This window comes from Propithecus coquereli, unplaced genomic scaffold (assembly GCF_000956105.1).
Source record: "Propithecus coquereli isolate 6110/MARCELLA unplaced genomic scaffold, Pcoq_1.0 Scaffold186, whole genome shotgun sequence".
Lineage (NCBI taxonomy): Eukaryota > Metazoa > Chordata > Mammalia > Primates > Indriidae > Propithecus > Propithecus coquereli.
Genome location: NW_012143412.1, coordinates 2,111,843 through 2,130,627, shown reverse-complemented (window position 1 = coordinate 2,130,627; position 18,785 = coordinate 2,111,843). Strand labels below are relative to the sequence as shown.

General features: G+C 41.1%; 1 protein-coding gene across 1 annotated transcript in view; it reads left to right on the top strand.

Moving 5' to 3' along the window:
* Nucleotides 1–511: 511 nt before the first annotated feature.
* The window catches only part of PTN (pleiotrophin), a 105,803-nt gene continuing 87,529 nt past the window's right edge, over nucleotides 512–18,785 (top strand). Inside the window, exon 1 of the mRNA XM_012642785.1 lies at nucleotides 512–896. The gene's annotated coding sequence lies outside the window, so the exon portion shown is untranslated. The remainder of the gene's footprint in view (nucleotides 897–18,785) is intronic.

The following is an 18,785-nucleotide window of genomic DNA, read 5'->3' as shown; positions in this document are numbered from 1 at the left end:
TGATGAATCCCCTAAATTCTTGGGTGTCAAAGGCATGTCACCAAATAGGTCACTAAAGACACGAAGGAAGCCAAAAAAGGAAAGAGCCCCCTAAAGGAAAATGGCACTTAATTGGCAACTTTCAGGCATCTGTCACTCTTCGTGACAATTGAGGAAAAGTACTTTGCACATTTTATGCTGCGCAGGTGAGATGGAGCTGACAGCCGAGGTACCTGCAGCTGTGTGTAGGGAGGGCGTTTGTGGGAGGAAGGAGAGGTTCTTTTTGAAGAGCTTGCTTTTCATCCTGAATATAATTTTAAAAATTGCGTGGGGCCCAAACTGTAATCTAAAATGCCATCAATTGTCCTTTTAAGATAGTATGTACCCAACTGAAGACTAGAGCATGCATAGAGTTTGGAAAAGAAATATTATGGTCCATCTGCCTGCGAAAAACAAAACAATGCTCCATCCCCTGGCCCCTTAGTTCAAATCCGTTTTCTTGCCCCGCGGGGAGGGACTGCCCCCGGAGTATTCTGCTTTTAATAAGCTTCCCAATCAGCTCTCGCGTGCAGGGCGCTCTCCCCCCGCGCCCAGCCTGCGTCCGCCCTGCCCGCTCCTCTCATCCCTCCCATTCTCCACCTCCCTTCCGTTCCCTCCCTGTCAGGGCTTAATTGAGTCAAAGGCAGGATCAGGTTCCCCGCCTTCCAGTCCAAAAATCCCGCCAAGAGAGCCCGAGAGCGCAGGAAAACCCAAAGTGGAGAGGGGGGAAGAAAGAGACCAGTGAGTCATCGGTCCGGAAGGCGGGGAGAGCCGCAGCCGCCCGGGCAGGAGCCGCCGGTACCTGGACTCGCAGCTGCAGACCTCGCCCCTCGCCACAAACACAGCCCGAGCCCCGGGGAGGACATCCGCAACTCCAAGTAAGTGAGAGCGAACGTGCGATTCTCCGCGGGGTCGCCCGCGGAGTTAGTCTCCACCCTGGGCCACTTTGCGGTGCCCGCAGATGATGGTGGGAGAGGGGAGAGGGGAGAGACGCCGCCTCGGTCTTTGCAGATAGGACCGCTTCCGAAACTGACTTGCTCCGGAGGCAAACGGACGCATATTTTGGGGGAGTCGCGTCGGGTTAGTTAGGGTGTGCTTAGACGAGTGGAAGGAAAAAAGCTTTTGTGATGTCAAGCGTGCGTGTGGACGGTGTTCCGGCTACCAGCTGGACGACACGCCAGGCTGGGCTGAACAGTGCATCTTTGCTCTTTGTACAACCTGGAGCTGTGGTAGGTGTGTCTGCGGCTGGGTGGTGAAGACAGAGAAAGTAAGGCAGCCTGAACAAGCCTTTCTCCTTTTCCCGTCCTTTCTCTGATTCTCCGATTTAATGCCCCAGGGCTTATGACTGTGGCTGGCGTTTCTAGGTAAGATGTGCGAGCTTGTTCCTGCCAGTGCTAGCTGACACTGAGCATCTTCGCTGGCACTCCTTGTCCTGCCTGACAGCCAGGAATGGTTCCAGAAATGGCTGAGTCCAAAGTACAAAAGGCACACCTTGAATGCAATCTCTCATTTGAATGCTAATTTTAAGAACTGCCCTGAATACAGGCACTTAAACTTTTAATTTCACCCACTTAAACCTAGGCTATATTGGTTACTAATTTGCCAGATACTTAGAGTTTCTGAGTTCTTGTTTCTAACAAGTTAAGGCAATGTTTTTTGAGAGGCGTGTATTCAACTTCTTCCTTACTTAATACACGGAACTTTAAACTTCCTCTCTCCTTAACATACACGCACAACCTTACTCTGTAATACAGCACCACACACACACAAACACAAGAACACACGTAGAGTTTACTTACACTCTATTGTTAACTCACCCCCGCCTCTGTTAAGAGCTGCTTCCTAAGTTTGGGGATACAGTGAGAAAATAGTAGTGAGGGGGCAGGGCGGAAGAGGAGAGAATGTGAGGGAATATCAAAGTTCTAGTCTTTTAACACCTCTCATTTTAAGGGTTATCAGCAGCTTGAGAAAGGGGTGGTGTGTGTGTGTGTGTGTGTGTGTGTGTGTGTGTGTGTGTGCGCGCGCGCGCGCGCGTTGAAGGGAAGGGCCTGGGAGGAGATTTAGAAACTACCAAAAAGAGCTTTTGAACTAATAACATAATGAAGCAATTTGACCATCGTAGGCAAGTGTGGAATTGAAACAGCAGAGTCCATTTTAGCGCCTTGATCATCTGGGAATGAATTGATATGTAGAAATATTAAATGGTAATGGGAGTGAAACAAAAGAGAAGTCTCCTAATATAGAAAAAAAAGCTTGTATTTTTCATCTTCATTATGCTCCTGTGTAAGTAAGTTATGCACTTTAAAGACCAAATCATTCAAAACATTTATAATCTAGTTAAATGCGAAGGAAATTAGAGTGGATATTATCCTTTTTCCTCCTTTGGGACTTGAGTTATTTCAGACTGTCAACATTTATACTTTCTCATTTAAATTAGAAGATGAAATTTTAAAAAATGGTTTTATTTTTAAAAACCCTAATGACATTCTTTTGCGCTTCAAGAAACTTTTATGCTTTGAGTTCTCTAATTGTACTTTAAATTGAAGGTTCCTCTGCCACTGCTCACACACTTCTCTTTAGGACATTTTTCCCCTCATTTAGTGAAAAGCCTCTGTAAGGAAAACCCACCTTAAGCACATAGCCACATTAGGTGCTGTGTTCCAGCTGTTTGCTCGTGGATACAAATGTATTATGTTCTCAAAGCTAGAGCTGCGAGAGAAATGCAACTACTGTTGATACATGACTTTTTAATTATCTGACTTTAAATGAGGTATTATGAAGAATGAGAATAATAAAATATATTGAACTATAGAGTCTACTATAGCATATGTATTATGTAATTCTCTGTTTTCCTACACTTCTTTCCATGAGATTTGGAATAATAAATTTAGTAATTTATTGAAAGTTTCCATGTGCCTTATTTGGCCTTCACACATAGCAACACGTAGCAAGATCTGCATTTCTTTTTAATGGGCATTTTTTTTTTTCATTCCAGTAAAGCCAATGGCTTTGTTTGAATTTTCACGAAACCTGGTTATTGAAAATAACATGAGGGAAGTAAGATCCCCGGATAGTTTAATTGCTTTTTTCAAAAAAATCAATATTAGAAATAAAATATTTTAAGTTTAAATGTTTACTTTCCCTTTGAGGATACTCTCGCTTTCTCACTTACATGGCATTCTTACGTGAATTCTGACTATATTGCTGTCGTTGATGCGGATGTTTTTATTACTATTCAAAGTTTTCCCAGGAAACTGAATTTAGCTGGTTTGTTCAAAATGGTATTATAAGTTGGCCGTAGATTAAGGGCCCGAAGTCAGAATTCAGGATATAAATTCCAGTTCTCTAAACACTTACGCTTTTTCATCTGGTGACGTAGTGATCAACAAAGTTGTCCTTGACTTCCCTCCTGAAGGTGATGTCCCAATTGAGACTGCCCAGAGTGAGCAGAGTGCAGATGAACTCTACCCCTGAGTGCGCCTCAGCTCAGGTTAAGGTCTGCTTGCTCCGGAGCATCAGGCTGAGTAGAGCTCTCCAACCTTTGTTCTGTCACTTTGCTGGTGATGCTGAGCTGGGCTTCTCCATATGGGTGAGGAATGTTTCCTCCTCTGGCTACTATCCTAATGCATAATCAAAGAGTTTTTGTCTCCTCCTGGCACAAGGCCATCTCATTGCCCTGGGAGGGGAGGTAAAATAATATTCAGATATGGACCTTCTTTTTGTGAGCTGAACCAGCTTTTTTCCATCCAGAATCAATTGGCTTGAGTGGAACTTGGGTCACGGCCTCAGTTTGGAAAGTTGTCCTCCATTCTTGATGTTTATGGCCAATTCAAGTTTCCACCTCCTGGCCATTTTCCCGTCTACTTCAAGCAAGTTTCTATGTGGCATAGTTTTCATGGTATCACTACAATATTTCAAGATTGTAAAATATAACAAGCCTTTTTTTCCTCCCTATTTTAGCATTTAGTAAATAAGATGTAAAAACTTCTGGCGCAATGGCTTAAAAGGGTGGCTATGATGGAACATTATCTGGGGGTATCATAATTATGATAATGTGGATTTAATTACGTAGATCACATTCACAAATCCCTATTTCTTAAGGGTAGGCAAGGAATACAGTGAATCATTCATCTTTAAGATATTTTGAGAAGTAAAAATTAATTTCTTCTACTGGGATTTATTTTTTGAGCCATATCTTCCTAGTGGGTTTAGAGAAAGTGACATCTCAAATAGAAAAAAAATGTCATGGTAAGTTTTCTAAAAGCAGAATTCTTATATTTTTAAACTTCATACATAGTATAACCAAAAAATCTATTGCAGTATATTAATATGGAAAGAAGTGAATCCTTGTAACTGATAATTGGGATCTTGATTCTAAGACTTGATCTTAGCGACAACCAAAACATCATTTTAAAACACAAATAGCTTGCCGTGTCTCTAACCCTTTGTTCCCATTTCTTGCAACGTTTACACTTACCGATTTCTCCCTCCTCACTCTCATTTCTCCCTTTTTATTAATCCAGTTGCTATTATTTCCCATCCAACAGGTCTGAGAATGTCTTGCCCAATTCCCTCCTCATATAATTGCACATATTTCAGGAATGTCTGCCCATATCTTGGCATTCATGGAAGGTTGGACCTTGCTAGCTGACATTTTGACATTTTTCTGACCTGGTCCATTCAAATCTGTTTTCAGCGCCACTGAGTTCTCTACCTACTCAACCAGATTTTTCCTTTCTCTGATTCAGACCCTGTCTAAACTAACGTCAGCTTACACTTTCATCGCTGCAACTAATATTGACCGAATTCTCCTCCCAGCTCCCCAACTTCAATGTAGGGGCACAGCTAGAGTTACTCACCTCCATCACACACTTCTGGGTCCTGCCCCAACAATACAATTCTTCTTCCTGCTATGGCCAATTTAACAATATTTATTATGTGTATGTTGGATGCCTAATACTGTGCTGGACAATGTAGCATATTTAAGAAATACAACATAGTTTCTTTTCTATAGGTATTCACAGTTTTACAATTTTAAACACTTTGTGTTTGGTAAGTGGTACTAACTTGTGAAATTCTTTGTTAGACATGCATTTAAAGGAGATCTCAAACAATGAAAATCCATTATACCCCCACCTATTTATTGCTGAAAAAAATGCTTTAAAAGTTACAGGTCATTCCATCAAACCAATGGCTTTATGTTTTTCTTCCTTTTCTCATATTATTATCTTAATTTTTTTCCAACATCTTTGTCCACTTTTTTCCATCTTTTATTTTTTTGCTTTCCCCCCCTTAACTTCCAAATGTGGACGTTCATTTCCAAATATATCAATTTTGTCTCTCTTTCTCTTTCTTAAAACTGCTATGTTGTCACAACTCTTCTTTGAGCTTCAACTCCAAGTTTCATTGGGAAAACTCTCAAATCTCCCCATTCTCTCTACTGTGCTATAGACTCACATTTTTATTTTTTTTTAAATAAATACTGAAGGGAATCATTTGGGCACAACTGTATTTGGGGAAGGAGATTGAAGTAAAGGACTTGTTATTTTATTTTTATCCTTAACAGACTTCTATGATAGTGACTGCCATACTACATGTCAGGTGGCGTGATAGGGGCTGAGAAGATAAATATGTCTTCCACCAGCTTATGATCTACCCGATGTATATGTAAGAACATTAAAATACTAATTACTGCAACATACGTTAGAGTAAGATATGTGTAATTTTTGTCCTAATCAGTTCCAGTAACAATGGGATCACATATTTATGAGAAAAAGCAAAGTGGAAAGTACTAAAGACTAAATGGTACTCAATATTTATTTCAAAAGCATTATTTTTTTGTTGTTGTTGCTTTAATGTGGTTTATTCTGGAAGAGAAATTGAACTCTAAATTCCTTCAGATTTTCGTTTCACATTTGCAACATAATAGAGCAGAAAAAATTTTTGGAAGTGATATCTTCTTAAGAAGTTAGTCTGAGTTTATTTAGAATAAATATAATTTGAAAGGCATGGCACTTCTCCCTAGATGTCCTTTTCAGGAAAATTTATACTAGACATGAGGTGACTGTCCTTCAGTGAAAACATCTACATGGAGGGAAAGAAAGCAAATCCTTCTACTCCAGCTATGGAATTTGAGTGAAATTGTAAATGAATCAGAACTTGGTAGAACCAAAGGTTTCCGAGGCAAATCCTCCCTCTAGGTGGAGCTGTACTTCTCCCCTACTATTTTCTTTTAAGCCTTCCCATCACCCCTTGCAGTAATTTCAGCTCTTCCTTTCTTATAATGACTTACCATTAATACCAGCTCCACCCCACCATGCACCCCTGATATCCACCCCCTCTCATTCATCTCAGGAGCCCTAGAATATTTGGCATAGGACCATTGGAGATGCCCAATAAATGTCTGGTGAATGTGCCAAAAATACCTTTTCTCTTTGCCCATCATGATCCAATCACCTTGGCCGTCTGTCTTCTACAAGTAATCCCTTTGCCTTACTAAACATCACCTGGTGCCAATTTCCTGTTTCAGCCCAAGCACCCTCATTCTCAACCTCAAACCTCCAGAAGCCTCACCAGCTCTCTCCTTCACTTCCTTCATTCCCAAAGTTGTATAGGCTGGCCAGTTTTCTGGAATGTCTTCCTAATCATAGTCTGCCTTGATCACTTTAAACTTTTCATGGTTTCTGACTTGAAGCTACCTCCAGAATGGAGAGAGAAACCCCTACCCCTTGTTTAACAAACCATATTATTCAAAGCTACAAGATCGATCACTTGAAGTATTATTTTCATTATAACCCCAATGTAGGTATAAGCCCTTTATTTTTCAGAATTTTTCACATTTATTTTTCCATGATATTTTTATAACAACTCAGGTAGACTGAGTAGGATTTTAAAAAATTGATACAGAAACTCAGGCTTATAGAAGTTAAGGTAGCCTCATCAAATGACATATAGATAAAAAAAAAAGTCTTAAAATTCCTAGTTTGGGTTTTCTCCTCTCTAATATAATGTTATTTCTTTCTTTAGCTAATAAGTTTATTTTATCTCCCAGTTGCCTCTCACATCAAACCTAAAATCCAATGTATATACCGTAAGAGGCCAAACAACCTAGAGCAGTGGTTCCGTCTCCAACATCGATCAGATTAACTGGATTCATGTCTATATGCCACATGCCTGGGGCCCATCTTCAGAGGTTCCGATTTAAGAGGTGGAATCAAGGTACCTGGACAGCTGACAGTGCCTCTGGATGCAGATGATCCCTTAGAAACTTTAGCCCTAATAGCCCAATAGATGAGCTCCAAGGTCAAAGCAATCAAAGTATAAACCACTAGCTACACTTCTTACTAGCTGTGTGACCATGAGCAAATATTGTGGTCTTTCTCATTTCAGTTTCCTTGTCTCTAACGTGGGGGCACAGACTTACCTTCTAGGATTGACATGTGCATATTGATTGAACAAGTAAATGTGAAATACTGAACGCCAAAGTCTGGTTGCTGGAAGTGTTTGATGAGGATGATGAAAATGATGATTATGGTGAAGCAGCACCAAATGCAAGTCCTCTCTTATTCTCATGCCCAGTTGGCTTCTCCAGTAAAGATACAAGCAGAGACCTAGGTGAAGCTTCCTGCTTCTTAAAAGACCTCTCTTCTCCACACTCTAAGACTATCTGTCTCTTCTTTCTAAATGCAAATTGAAAACTCTTTTTTTTTTTTTTTCCTGAAAAGAAACACACAGAACGTGTGATTATGCTCAAGGCCTGGGGGGTGTGGCATATAAAGTTGCCAATCCAGACTGTTTGACCTTGACCTTTCTCACAAGGTCTAGGAGAGCATTTTGCATACCAGGGACTCCCATGGAAGGTGCAGCCACCTCACTGCTGATCTTAGTGATGCTTACAGCCGTGTCCTCTCTGACCCCTGCTAACGGAGGTTTCAGTCCAGAGGGAGGAGTTAAGTTTCTGATTCAGGAACCAGCACTTTTCTGTGGTTCTGCCTGATTTTTGGTGTGGGTTGCTGAATGTGTCACTGAATCTCCTGAAATCTTTGGTTTTTCAGCCCTCAGTTAGAAATGATGATGTTACCTGCTTCGCCCACCTCAGAGGTTGGTGGTAAAGGTAAATGATCATGATGCAACATTTATAAACCGTAAACTGTTATGAGAAACACGAACTGATATGAATAAAGTCAGTGGGACAACTTCTGCCTTTCTTCTTTCCCAATTCTGCTGCTGTCATTGTCATTTTCTCAGGACACTTAGAGATTGCCTAAGATGCCTGAAGGTAAGTTTGACTTGATGGAGCGAGGAGGAGGAAAGATGTGTGACAGGAATGAAGAAAAGGAAATCTGAGTCATAGTAAAAAAAAAGTGAGAAGGCAATCCTAAATAAGGCTAATTTAAACAGTCACGACTTCTTTTACTAAATGCTACATTACAGTTGCTTCTCAAGCATCTTAAAGGATACGTACCACATTTTTCAATTGGTTATTCTCCTTAAATTAGGCCTTAACAATTGGCTTGCAGCACTGTGTTCCAGGATAGCTGTGCTTCTAGAAGTGTAATGTGCATACCAGTTGCCGGGGATCCTGCCAAAATGCAGATTCTGGCTGAGTAGGTCTCCAGTGGACTCTCAGAGTCTGCATTTCTACCGAGCTCCCAGGTCACAGCAGTGCTGCTGGCTTGGGGACCACACTTTGAGGAGCAAGCTGCAATAGTTTAGTAGGTCAACAAATCGGAGGGAGCAGGACAGGGATCAGAACTGTCTAATCATAATATCCACAGCTTCATAAAAAACTATGATGGTCATTGGTAGTAATGGTTTGTGCTACATGAAAAAGCTGCACATGCTTATATCTTCCTGTCCAACTAATATTTACAAAGTTTGATTATTTATGAAAGAAAGTTGTAGACACCACCTGATTTACTATTGAATTGACTGAAGCTTTCTTAGGCATAAAGGCTCCCAGCCAGGTGTGGCACTTGGGCCACCTCCTTGCCAGTGCTTTAGTGACCCAAATGTTGCTCACCTAACTTGCCATAAAAGCTAGTGAAAAGTGTTTAGGAGGCATCATTCTTAATATGAAAAGGATATTCTATAATATGTTTTCTTAGCATTAGAGTATTCCCTTTAGGGTTTTAACATCTATTACTCCATTTGAGTGTCTGCTTCCATACTATAATGGGGGAGAGTACAGATCTATGTGACTTTCCCAAAGACATTGGTCTGCCTAGAGAAAGAGCCAGGGCTTATTGCCTCAGAGCCCAAGTTTAATCAATAAGGAACATATCTTGGTAACAATTTTAGGTAACAGAGAAAATCTTCACTCAGGCTAGAACAGATGGAAACTGTCTTAGTCCGTTTTGTGTTGCCTACAAACAGATACCTGAGGCTGAGTAATTTATAAGAAAAAATAGAGTTTTATTTGGCTCACGATTCTGCTGGCTGGATGGTTCAAGACTGGGCATCTGGTGAAGGCCTTGGGCTCTTCCATTCATGGCAGAGGTGAAAGGGAGCCACCATCACATAGTGAGAGAGGAAGCAAAGGTGGCGGGGAGGGGTGTTGGGTGTTTTTGAACAACCAGCTCTCATGGGAAGTAATGGGGTGAGAACTCACTCACCCCCTTCCCCACCAGGAGGACATTAATTTGTTCATGAGGGATCTGCCTCCACTGACCCAAACACCTTCCCTTAGGCCTACCTCCAACATTGGGGATCAGATCTCAACAAGAGATTTGGAGGGATAAACGTCCAAACTATAGCAGAAACCAAACAAAAATTTAGAACAATATTTTCATAATGGCCTTTCTTATTTGCTGAGAATGCAGCATTTTCAACATCTAGACGTGGGGTCATTGTTCACAAGAGCAGAATCATCTCTGAGGTTTTAACATAAAGTGGCCTTCATTTACGAGCATAAGAACATCAGATCTTTGGCTTAGAAAATATCTTGCAACTTGGAAGGACCTGATTTCAAGGGTCAACTTAATTCTTCAAAAAATATTATTACAAAAAAGTATTGCCTTCTGTGTGCAATGCATTTCTTTAGATATGTTCCAAGGGGTTTGAATGAGAAGCCTGAAGCTGCTATAGAAAAGAAAGCAGATAGTTTATTAGATTTTTTTAACAGGTATATGTGCTTAAGTCTTGAAAAAATAAAATAAGGCCTTTCTTTCCATCCTCTCTTCTTATTTACAATATACATTTCATTATTGAATAATGTCTCTGGGAATATGCAGAGTCTCAACTGTAGCTCAATGCATGTCAAACTTATGAAAAGGTTGATTAATTGTAACCATGTGAAAAATAATGAATTTTTTTTTATTATCATGTTTGTTATTGGGAGAACACAAATATAGCAAAGAAACGCATAGGTTTTTTTTTTCATTCTAGAAAAATATGTGTTCATGGTACAAGATATTCAAATTTTTCAAAAAAACTCATTCATAATCCTCAAAATCGGTACCACTATTAGCACTTTCATATACCTTCGTTGTTTTCTGATGTAATTTTTAAAAAGTTATATGCATAATTGAATGTCCTGCTTTTTATCAGCATTATAATTGATGCATGAAATATTTCCAACAGCTATATGCATGTTAACATATGCATTTGTTTCTACTAAATGAGCCAATTAAGATGGAAATTCAATTTATTTAGCTTGATATGGGTAAATTGGAATCATAAAAAAAGCTAAGTAAATTAATCTTATGGATTCTCATTAAAGAGCAGGAACTGGAAAAATGCAGACAAACAAATATCCCATGAAGCAAACAAATAAACAGAAATCTTTGTCCCAGCAAAGGATGTGTTGTTTGGATGGGAATGAATAATCCTGAGGAATTTGCTGTGTGCCAATTCAAGGCCAAGCTGAGTACACATTGCCTTTCATTCTTACCCTAGAGGGCCCTTCCATATGTCCAGGGGTAAAAGTCTCCCCGGGAAGACACAGCTGCCTGGTCCCACCCAGGTCTGATCTAACCCCTTAGCTCGTCCCAGGAGCCAAGGAAACTTGTGAGCTGTTCTGGGACCCAGGGGAGTGGGCCTGCCGCACTGTAGGACTAGCAGACCTCTTTGATGCGTGTTGCTCCAGGAATTGGCACCCTTTGGGGAGTTATTTATTTGTTCTGTTATTATTTGGAACGACTAGTCAACAATTGGCTCTAGTTTAAAGTGAGTCAGATCCACTTTGGGTTTGAGAACCACATTTCTGATCACAGAGCAGGGATGAGAATCAAATGCTTTTAGTGTCCATGCCAGTATTGGGATTCCCACTGAGTTTAGCCTGAAGTGATTTTAAGACTTTTCCAATGATGGTTTTAGTCTGATGGTTAGGGAACCACAGAGCTTGCCTTCTGAAATGTGATATCTGGGGATTTGAAAGATGTACTTCAAGGCCGCCATAAACAAATTTGGTTTGGGGAAATAGATCGAAAGCAATTTGGTAGGAATAAGTGGGTAGATGTGGATTTCTACCAATTTCTATCTAAACGGATCTACATTTCCTAAAAGTGGGCTAACTCTGTGGGTTCCTAACTTCTCATCCAGTGACGTTTTCTCAAAAGAAGTTAAACGAGAGTGCCTTTAACTTCAAAGACAGCCGGACCAAGAAGACAAAAAATAGAAGCAAACTTGAACTGAAGCCTTAGGGAAAACATCCAAGAAGCAGCCCTATACCCAGAGAGGGAAACTTCAGAATTCACAGAAAATTCTATGAGATAGCATCCAGGCTTCCTCCACCATGGAGGGACTACTGGGTCCTTTGGGCCACCTGGCAGTGGCCATGTTCCTTAGGAGATTTCTCTGGGGTGGATTTGCCTTCTTTGCTTTCTACATCTCCTGGGCTCCAGGTGCCTCTTGCCATAAAAATCTCACGTAGTCGGTGTAGCTCTGTGGAGCAACCCTGTCCCCTCCTTGCTCTTCTCAACGGAAGTGTTTGAAGACCAAAGCACTATCAGCAGAGAGTGAAGAGTTCCTGCCTGAAATAGGACCTGAGAAATCTTGGATGCAGGCCCCTAAGTTGGACAGTCTGGTTCTTGGAGTCAACTCTTTCATCAGGCTGCCCACCCTCTAACTCATTGTTTCCATCAGTGTCCTCCCCACACAGAGGAGGCCAAGAGGCTCCTTTCACGGGCTGGAGCACAACAGGGTCCCTTCAGCCCAGAGTGTAGCTGCACTCATGCCTTCTAGCTTCCTGGGTTGGTTTTCTGCCTTAACTGCTGTTTACCAGTTGTAATGTGTAACATCAAACATCTTGTTTCAATTCAGAAAAAGTTTAGCTTCGGTTATTTCTATTAAAAAGTCCAATTTTATTTTGAAGAACAAACATTATTTTCTTTTCTTCTTCTCATCTCAAATCAACCCCTTCCTTAGCTGATTTCCAAGTTCATACCAAGGTATAGCCAGTTTCATCATTGTCATCCATTAGAACTTGAGCAACAGAAATCAAGAAGAAGTATAGGACAGGAGGAGGCATAACTTCTCTTCTTAAAGCAGTTTTAATGATTCTCTAGTGAGGACAGCCTTAGTATTAGAGGCTGTTTTCCTTAAACAGGAATAGATTTCATTGCTCATCTAACGTGACATGGGATTGTTTATCTCTATTCTTAGCATTTAAGCAAAATCACACTTTGTCTCTTGAGAATGTTTAGATGTTTATATCTATTAATATTATGCCTTATAATACTGCAGTGAGATTGGAGTGTCATTTTAGACCCACAGAGAAGCCACGAAGCTCTGAATTGGAAGAGGAGAGAAATCTGGCAAAGAAGCATGGACCAATCATGTGGTATATCCAATAACTGTGACTTCTACTGAAATAAAGATGAGGGAATACTCAGTGAGGAGAGTCATGTGCAACTGGGGGACATTTAAGGAACTTATTAGAAAGAATAGGTATAGAAATATTAACTGGTGTTTTCTAAAGTAAATCTGCAGGTCTTATAATGCATCTTTCAAGATCACATCTACTGGCATTATTTCCATTTGGAGGTCCATAGGAAGCTACTTCAATTGCTAAGTCATCTTGCATCACTGGTCTTTCATATCTGAAGGAAGTCACTGTATCGATTATGAGTTTCAGTGGCCACGTATCTTGTTGCTGAACCTCATTGTTCCTACTTTGCAGCTACCTATTTGTGTTTAGTTCTTTCACTTTACAGCTTCTTGCACTAGTATGTGCTCAATCCATGTTTTTTGTTGCATAGCACTACAATAACCTTTACCTAGGTTCTACTGCTCCCTCCTCCCACCTCTGGTCCTCCACCAACCCCGGCAAGATTTGATATTAACTGGCTGCCCTAGCCAAAAATTGTGACATGAGAAATCACTTTCTTTGGCATCTCCAGCTTTTTTTTTTTCCTGCTCTCTCCTTTGTACTCAGAGGATATTCCCATTATCAATGCTCTGGTAACTGGAGCCCAGCCTCCTGATATCATATAAAGACATGTCTTCTACCCCATCTTCACACTAGCCATTGGCATCCCCAGCTTCCCTTGCTGTGTTCCGAGGACCCATAGCAATGAGTCAGAATCCAAGACCTGCTAGCCCTTCCAAGATATTGTTCCTGGAAGCTGCCAGGGGCAAGGAGGAGACTTTGTCCCTTATCAACAGCTACTTCTAGAAGCTGAAATCCTTGCTTTCTTTTCTTACTATTTTTATCCTTTTTTTTCTGAGCACAATTCACCACCACTAATAATAATAGCTAGCATTTACTGAGTGCTTTCTATGTGGTGGGCAGCACAGTACTAGAACTTTACATTCAGTGTTGGGTAAAATGCTGCCAACAGCCCGATCCTAAATGAGGGAACTGAGTCTCAAGTAGTAACTTGCCCCGAATTATAAGCCAGCAAGAAGTAGAATAGAGACTGCAACCCAAATATCTAAGCACAAAGCTCTTCAACATCATGTTCTTCTGCCTCTATCCCCCTATCCAATAACAAGGGCCCAATGAGTCTTTGAAGATATTTTGGTTCACTCCTTTCTTCCCCCCAGCCAGCATCTGGGAATACGCTCCACACTATGTCATCTATTGCTACCTCATTACAATCAGAAGAATACAGTCCTTTGGATAAAGAATGCTGTTGTTAGACTAGCCCTCCTTGATTGCCTGTTACTGCATATTGTTTTATTCCCATTGTTTTCTCAAGCATCGGATTTCCTGGCCTGGTGGTTCAACATGCTCGTGCTGGGGACAAGGACAGGCCAGTGTGCGGGCAGGAGGGAGGGAGTCTAGGGGTGGCTCTGTCTGTTCCTCCAGACTGCTATCACCTGACCAAATTGTTTGTTGGATTGCTGTGTTCCAGCTCCGGGGGAGGCCACAATGAGGGGTTTGTTTGTGTATGAGAGTTTCTGGCTTTGATTAGCAGCTAGCTCCAGCGCAGCTGAACATACAATAGGGACGAAAGGATGGGAAAAAAACTCCTGCTACAGTTTCCCATTGGAAAGCATTTGCTGTCAAGCTTGGACATCCAACAGTGGGACACAGAAGAACAGAGGCTGGGAAAGGTTAGGTGATGGATTCTCCATGCCCTGCAGCCTGTTGTGCGTGCTGAGGTCACTCCTTTACACGGAGCGCTGAGCCTCTGTCCCTCTAAAGGTCTTTTTATGATTTAGGTTTGAGCCCTTATTGATGTGGTTCAATGAGGAGCAAAGCCTGGAAGGCTGGAAGGCATGGAGGAACCCCTGGATTACAGGAGCTAGAGCAAAAGGAGTGAAAACGATGCATCTATCTTAAAGGGCTAGTCACACAGTTAAAAAAGTAAGTCTTTAATCTAAATGCATGAAAATGGTGAAAAGAACTGTAACTCTAATTATATCAATGAAACAGAGAAGTAGGATTTTTTTATTTCATGTCATAAACAAAGCCAATGATTTCTTGACCAAACTGATAATAGACGTTTTAGTTCTTCTCACTGAATTCAACATTAAATCTGCTGTAAGTACCTTCTATCCTCTGGTAGCCAAATAACAAGGTGTCTGCCCAAAGTAAGGAACCCCTCATATATCCTTAGAGGAGTGCTTCAGTTCTCGAGGGTCTTTATTTACCAGAATATTTGTCTGAGACACTGTGCTTGTGGCATCAGGACACCATCTGTGATCCTGGCCTGTGGGTACCTGAGTTGGGTCCCCATAAGAGGATCAAAGCAAACTTGCAGTTAGAAAATGTGACGAAATGATAGCATATGATGAAATGATAAAAGAGGGTTTCAATCAAGTTTTCCAGGGAAGGAAGACATTCCGGTCTGGAGTGGAAAAGGGAGGTCACATGTAGGAGGTGGAATTTTCAAAGACAGGGTTGTACTGTGTGCGGCAGAAAGGCAGGAGAGAAGCATCCCAGGTGAGGGATGAGGAAAGAGGACAGCTGAAGAGATGATGCAAAACAAGACATCGGGGCCAGAGAACCGATGGGCCTGATCTGTGCAGAGAGCAAGTGGTCAGAAGGTGGAAGTTAGGATTTGAAAAAAATGTTGGGAATAATAGCAAGACCCTTCGAGCGCTAGCTAACCTGCCTGAATTTTATTGTGTTAGATAGTAAGAAATCACTGAAGGTTCTCCACAACAGGGAAGAAAAAAAGTCAGTAAAAGTAAGGTATACAAAAGATCATTTTTTAGAGAAGTAAGAGATTAGAGGTGGAGAGAATCAGTTAGGTTTTAAAAAGTAATCCTCTGTGTACCACCCCTCCTCCCAAGCCCTTGATCTTTTTAAATTCTGGAAATCCTGTTCACGCTTCAATGCTTTGCTTAAATACCATCTCCTCCATGAAAATTGTCTTTATTTCCCCAGTTAAAACGAATACTTACCCCTTTTTCTGTTCCACAACTTTCTCTGGTTTTGCTTTTATAGTTATTCCTTCCTTCCTTCATGCACGCATTTAAAAATATGCAGTGGACATGATGTGCCAGGCTCTATGTTAGGTACCAAGAATACAGGATGACTATGACACAGTCCCTTCCCCAAGTTGCACAATCCAGCCGGGGAGAGCAGGCACATAAACACCTCATCAGTGCAATGCTCCGGATGGGCATTTTTGAAAGCCTGTAGGAGAGACACCCAAGTCAGCTGAGAGTGGATTCGGGAGAGGCCTTCAGGAGGAAGTGTCTCCTGACTTGTGTTCAATGATTGAAGAATATAAAAAAGAAAGCGTTGGCTCTAGGTAGAGGCAATGATGTAAATTCTTACTTCATTCTTGTCACATAACAAGTGCCTTAAATGACTCTCTCTCCCTACTTCACTATGGATCTCTTAGCCCAGTGCTTCGCACTATAACAAGTGAATGAGTGAATGAATTGCTGATACTTAAATAGGTAGTTACGAGGGATCATTTCTGGAGATGCTGTGAGTGAAAATAAAAGCTATCTGGAGTCTAGATGTTACGATGAAAGGTGGGTGCATGAGCATGAGTGAAAAATGAGATATTGGAATCCATCAATTTGGAAGAATTCTAGTGCCATTAATAGAAAGGGGAAAGCTAGAGGAAGGCCTGATTTTGGGGAAGAAGAGAGTGTTCCAGGCCTGAAGGAATTGTGGAGAGACAGCATTATCCCCAGAACTGAGCATGAGCTAGGTGCAGGCTTCTGAGATCTCTCTCTGAACTCTGGGCATGCCCAGTGCCTGGGAAGCCCTTCGATGAGCAGTAGGCGTGTAGGTAGCCCTGGGTCAGTGGTAACCTGGCTCCCAGTTGGACTCTAAATTTCCAGTCTCATTACTGTACCTTCCTCCCCAGGAGCTTTTGCAATATACTTTCACTAAAATGTGGTTAAGATCAAATTAACAATGTTATGTTCTGGGAAATATTTTTTATTACTTTGCTTTTTGCCTTAAGGGTTCCTTGGATGCATCAGCTTTCAAGAAACCTCCACAATCAGTTCTAGACATTTCATGTGCGCATGGAATGGTTTGAGGCCACATCTTGGAAAAGAGGCCAGTTGGCCCAGAAGAGCCTTCTGTAATTTGAGTAACCACATTTTAGCTGTGTACTGATTTACCCACACAGAGATGCCGGCTCTTTCCCTGTAACTGCTCATTTTCCTATGCTCAAATGAATGATCTGCCAGTCATACACAGAGCCATTGCTTTTGCAGCCAGTGGAAAAGATGAAACTCAAGGCCAGAGTGACAGTGAAAGCCAGATTGTTATGGGTCAATAAATATTGATTAAAATATGCAGAGAAAAACAAGACCACCGGGCCACCATCAGAGGCAGAAACAGTCTCTTATGCTCATTGTTGAAAGGGCTCCTGTCCTGGGAGGGTATTTTGTAACAGGGTTGCTTCTTGCTGTCCATGGTCAGCACGTCCTCCTCCTTGTGCCCTGCTGGAATGTGAAGACACTCCCTTCCTTCTCTGTATTTTCTTTATCCCACTCTAGGGATCCTCCTTCATAGTGAGGGCAGAGTTGAGGATAAATGGATCATTTTCATTTTTGTTGCTTAAAAATTATTTTTTCAGCTTTGCTAAAAGAAAAGAAAACTCAGGAAGTAAAAATTGTCTGGTTTCCAATCCCCAATTTAACTGTAAGGCGGAAGAGGCAGGAAATGTCTTGGGGACAGAGATTAGACAAGATATTTTCTAAGAATGCCATTTAACTCAGGATATATTATATTTAATGTTGCTCCAGATTAGGGTTTAGTCAGCAATTCCTGGCCCAGGTAATTTGGGGCCTGGAAGGGTAAAATCTTGTGATTTCATTGAGGCTTTGCCTCCTTTGGTTCCTTTGACCAATCAGGAAGCTTCTGCCAGAATGAACCTTTTACAGTACAAATAAAACTCTTTTATGTGCAGGTGAGCCTCTTGACATTAAAAAAAAAAATCATATTCTCTTTAGGCTTTTCTGTAATAACATTAACAACTAATATGAACGTAATATTTTACTATTTGCAAATTGCATTCATATTGTTATCTTATTTGATCCTCAAAACAATTCTATGAGATCGATTTTAATATTATTACCCTCACTACAGGTGAGGAGAAGGAGGTTTCAAGAATGCAGGAGACTTGTCCAAGGTTTCTTGAAGAAGGGAGAGTGGCATTTGCCTCAGCTACCTCATAGGATCTTTTGGGGAAATTATCATAGCCTGTGAAAGTGTTTTGTAAAACAAATTCTAAAAATAGTTGTCATTCTGTTCTTTCCTGTGTGTAGATTCTGTGGCTTAAAATATTGGCTTACACAATTCTAGAGCATTGTCTCTTAACAACAGTTTACCTGTTCTTTAGAATCTCATGGGGCTGAAGTCTAAAATTGCCTCATCTTCCACCTGTGAAATCAGAATTTTTGGATGATGGCTTGAGAATTTTAATTTTAATTTTTATGTATTAGAGATGGAGGTCTCATTGTGTTGCCCAGGTTGGAGTGCAGTGGCTATTTACAGGCACGATCATGGCGCACTACAGCCTCACACCCCTGGACTCACGCAAGCCTTCTGCCTCAGCCTCCTGAGTAACTGGGACTACAGGTCTACAGGACCACTGAGTGCCACAGCACCAAGCACAGGGATGTTAACTTTTAGGGAGGCCACGGGACTACTTTCATGTATCATAAAGTTTGAAAATCCATTTGTGTGTGTGTATGCTTGAGTGTGTGTGTGTGTGTGTGTGTAATATATTTAGCATATATCTACTGAAAATAGAGTCCATTATGATACTAGCAGTCTTCTAGAATTTGTTGGAATAGAGTTTAGATTCTGGGCCAGACTCTACAACTGGATAACTGTGTATTTTAATTAAATCACTTGAAATTTTAATAATTAATTTCTAATTTCCTTGCTTGTAGAATAG